The sequence below is a fragment of the Pterocles gutturalis genome, unplaced genomic scaffold (assembly GCF_000699245.1).
Source record: "Pterocles gutturalis isolate BGI_N339 unplaced genomic scaffold, ASM69924v1 scaffold40781, whole genome shotgun sequence".
NCBI classification, from domain to species: Eukaryota; Metazoa; Chordata; class Aves; order Pterocliformes; family Pteroclidae; genus Pterocles; species Pterocles gutturalis.
Genome location: NW_010107047.1, coordinates 67,843 through 72,797, shown reverse-complemented (window position 1 = coordinate 72,797; position 4,955 = coordinate 67,843).

Sequence of the window (4,955 nt, the reverse complement as noted above, 5' to 3'; positions counted from 1 at the left end):
AGTCTGTCTTACAGATGTGCGGTACAGATGTAACTCTATGGTGAAGAACCAGATTCAAGGAGAACTGCGTGGTGGTCAGTAGCATGTGGGGACCAGCAAGAGTCCCCCTTCTGATTTTCTGAAGGAAATTGAGGGACCTCTTGAGTGCAGCAGTGAATTTGCTGCAGACAGGCGTAGCTGAGCTCTAGGTGTCTCTGGGGTTAGTCTGAGTGCACAGTTATGTCCAGTACTCAAAGAGTGGCTGCCGTGTGTTCCCAGTCCTCTTTGCAGTGTCCTGTGAGATGAGGCTGCTCCATGTGCTCAGCATGTGACTTAAGTAAGCAGGAGGCAAAGAAAATACCGCAGTATTTTTTCCCTGCGCACAGTATGTCTTTTGCATGACTACAGGGTGCTGTCTATACCTTTTACAGTCAGCGCAGGTGTACGCCTTCAGCCCAGCCAGTTGTGTGTTTATTGTTTGTATGTTCCTACATCCAGGAACTTGTCACACAGTCAGAAAAGACACAAGTTTATGACAGATTATCTGCCACCTCTACATGCTCACCCATCCTTCTAATTCTTCCTCAATTAATCACCCTAAAAAGGAGGTTTCTCTGGGAGCCATGTGTAGATAATTCGTCTTGGGGATTTCTAGTGTTTTTAGATGAAGGATAAACCTACAGTTAGTTCCTGGTGGAGGAAAGAAACAGAAGGCTGCCTTGCTCTTCAGTTTCACATCTGAGGTCCTGTAACTGAAAACAGAGGAAACCATCTATTCAGGAAGAAAGAGGTCAGTGGCTGTTCCTGTCTTTCTCTTGTTTTTAGGTGAACATTTCTGTCTGGTTACTACTTCAGCACGTCACCCTAAGGCCAGCCATGTTGGGTGTTTCTTTGCCGTTGCACTCTCCTGAGACAGCAGGGGAGCTGTAATATGCTGCCTAGGTGACCCTCAGGCCATTTTTCTGCCTGTGTTAATTCACCATCCACAGTACACCTGGTGGCCCACCCCAGCCTATGACTACCAGCTCTGTGACTGCTTGAGTAGATTTGCAATGATTCTTCAGTTACTAAGAGAGGCCTCTCCTCCAGTTTACCTGTCAGGGGAAGGCTGCATTTTGGTGAGCAGAATAATCTTTTGTTCAACATGTTGTGTAGCCTGTTCATGTGAGGTGCAGTCTACCTGAATGCTTGCTGAAGACCATGCCTGATACCAGCCTTCCAAGACACAGGCCAGTATCAGGGGCTCTAGATGATTACCGGCACCGTGTCTGTGTTTGCAGGCTCATCTGCCTGAGGCAGGTGGCTATTACTCTCCACCAGCTGCCTGCCAGAACCAGAACAGCACTCCTGTGAGGAGCACACAAATGTCTTCATCATCTTTTCAGTCAATATCACCAGCACCACAGCTATGGTCTGAAAAGCTCCTGCCAACTGCAGCTGAACCACTAATTCTGTTGGCCAGAATGGTGAAGATGCTGGAGTGCAGACTTGTACTCCCTTTTCAAATTGGGTGAGCCCATTCCTCTGCAAGATTGTCGCTGCTGTTTCTCAGCAGCACCATGAGTAAACCTTACTTCAGATGAAGGACTGGCATCCCAAAAGAAGGAATGCACAGGACCTGTTTTTGTTGTATCATTTTGTATTCCTCTGTGTTTCTCTCATTATTTGCCATTAAATCCTTTGTTTTTCCTATCAGACCCGTCTTTCTGTTGTTTTCTTTTGGGCAAACTTCTCTGCTGCTGCAACCACCTGCATTTGAGCAAAATAATGTGCAGCTGCCATCTCATACCTGCCAAACCTGGTGAACAAGGTTGTAGGTTCTCATGCTGTTGCTGTCTACGCACTGAGCAGTGCCTACAGCCTGCTGCTCTCATCTGCTGTGGTTAACAGGAGTGACTGGCACCGTCAGATGGCCCTGTGCTCTCCAGACCCGGTAAAGATCTCACCTTCCCTTCCTCACTGTAGGATGACTGCCTGCTTTTAGCCTCGGCCCCTTGTGCAGTGGTAGATTGTGCCAGAGGGCTACCTTGTCCATGCAGCATGCCCTTGGGATGATGCGTCCTTTCCAGGTGTGCTAGGGAAATGTAGCAGAGGCTTGTATGATATTCTGTATGCACCATGGATTGATCCTGGAAGGATGGAGCAGATGTCTGCAAAACAGACCTTGCCATGGCTGTGTGTGATGTGCATATGCAAGGAAAGTAATATTGGATCTGTGGTCGTGGGGACATCTGAGTGTTGCTAGTGGGTGTACCTGTTTGGTGCTTGTCTGGGCAATGTGGAAAGGTACTTAAGTGGGATTGCTGGCATCTACTAATGTGTAAACATCCCTTGCAGTGGAATTCTTTTCATAATTTTAGACATCTGCAATAGAGACATCCCCATCTGACAACTTCACCATGCCTTACCTTTATAAAGTTACTAGAGAGAAACAAGGCCACATTTAGGGCACTCTACATCTGAGCTATTTTAGTCTTCTTCTTCAGAGTTCTTTTGGCAAACGAGATATCCCTGCTGCTTAATTGAATGTAGTTTATTTTCAGTAGAGTCTTCTCTTTTTGTGGAAGAGCTTTGTTACGCTCTCTTGCTCTGGCATTGCGAACTGCCGGTAGCCCCAACTGTACTGAGCAGTGAAGAGCCTCTTGTGTGGGCAAGTATCAGTTTAGTCATAGTACTGCAACGTGGAGAAAAATGAGAGGAAAAAACCAGCCACAAAGGATTTTTTAGGTGTCATATTCTCACTAGCTGAGCTTTAGACAACCAAAAGAAGCAAAGCTAAAGTGATTGACTGGAATGTAGACATTATTACAAAGTTCTGTAAAGCTGTTTAGGGCAGAGATATTAGAAAGCTGGTCCATCATGTGAGTAAGCTGCAGTACTTAAAATTGTAGCCATTGTTACTGCCAGCAAGTCACTGACTGGTTGGAGACAATGCTCCTTAAATATGCTTAAAAATAAGTTCTACTTTGTCTCTTATTGAATCAGGGCTTTAGTTAACATTTCTTTGCTCTAGTAGTTTTGCTTGTGTGTGAGAAAAGCCCAGATTCTCAGGAGGAGAAGAGCCCAGTAACCCTGTCTTAAAGAGTCTGTAGTCTTCCAGTCTATAAATTTGTGATGGCTGGAATAATTAAAAATATTTTTATTGGTCCTTGAATCTCAGCAACTGGGAACTGAAGGAAAGGTGGTTTTGGAAAAGAAGTGATTTGGTAATATATCCTTGACTATAGGATTCGCTCCCTCTTGCAGTTCCCCGGAGGCAGTTCCCTGGGCTGACTTTTAAGTGGTGCAGTTGGACTTTTCCTCACCTCTGTGAAGGTTATTTATTTTTTCACTTTTCATTGAGAAAGAAGGTCAAAACGCCTAGAAAGGGGAAGTTTAATGTTGTTGATTTCATTGCTATTTGTTCTTTGCAAACCTGGATTTGTTAACATTTCAATCTTAAGATAATCTCTATCTGAAGTTATTGATGAAGGCAGACATGTATGCAGCTCATTTGATGGCTGTTAGTGCTATGTAGCAGTTTCCTAGGGGAATGCATTTAGATTTTAGATTTTCTGGTATTATATTATTGTGCTCATTATTTGCTGTGTTTATATTATTTTTATTGGTAGCTGTATTGCAGTACTAGCATGGAACCCTGTTCTCACACGTGATCCCAGCATGTAAGAAATTGTATTAATGCTGGACAAGAAGATGAAGTCCCTCTCAGAAAAATTACAGGGAGATCTTCCAAGAAACAATTAAGTAACAGTAGTCAACACGGTAGCCAAAGCCTCAGTATGCCAGCTTTCATCAGCTATTTTCCTAGGTGCATATGCTTTATTTGGCCAGGTCAGGGCCGCCCTTTTCCTCACAGACTTTCTGTCTGCTTTGAAGACATAACTCTCGCTGATACATGGTGTAGTCCTTTTGCACTATGTTGTCACTTGTACAGCCAAAATACTTGGCAAAGACCTGTGCTTTTCTGTCGGTATTCTCAGTTGTAGGCCAGACTTCTGAGAGCAAAAGTTTTGTGAACGGGAATTTGTTGAAGTCTTTCCAGCCTCAAGCACAAATGGAGCCCACGTAGGTTGATGAAAAATCTTCACAGGCAATCACAGTGTTCTTGTAACTTTCTTTGTGCCCAGTATCTGTCAAAGCTGTGGTCTGATTTCAGGCAAATTTGACAATGGGCAGAGGTATTAAAAGTAGGCAAGGATGTATAAAATTTGTACGGGGTAATTAGGAGAGCATTTGCCCCTAGCTGTTAATCCTTTCAGCTGGGAGGAAGAAAGCAGCTTGGTTATTGCTCTGTATTCTGAAGAAGAAAGGTAGAGAAGGTAGTGCTGCTTATTTAGCCAGTCAAATGGAAGACACAAATCCATGGAGAATTGGATGAGATTGGTTCTGCTCTTCACAGAACTACTTGTTCGTGTTAGATGGAAGGAGACTGAAGGATATAATTTACCAGCTACTTCAAAATCTGGAATTTCTGACATGGGTGGGGAATATGGCCTTTCCTGGATCCTGCTCTTTACTTTCTCAAATCCAGTACCCTGCAAACTACCCTAATATTTAAGTGAATACTGAAAAATAAAAATTAATATGTGCCTTATGCCATGAATAAAAGTAACTGAACAGCAAAATATTTTAGGAACTGTGAACAGTAACTAACTGTGGTCTTTTTCGTTGTCTCATCCTTGATGTTCTGCACATAAAAGAAGAAAATTCAGTGCTGCATAAGAACAGATGAGGGACCATATTGGATTCAGGATTCTCTCTCAGGCGGCGTCCTGCAGCAGATACTGTGGAAAGCATAGCATTTTCCCAGCTCCACCAGTTTGTTGCTGAGATTTCCTGAACCTGGTGTCTGTATCTTTTAGCACCAGATTGATTTTATTTTATATATTGGGCCAGCAACTTTCTGGACCTGGTTGAACTTTTAACATGTATTGAAACTGCTGCCTTCATTTAATGTCCTCTAATTCTTGTATTGG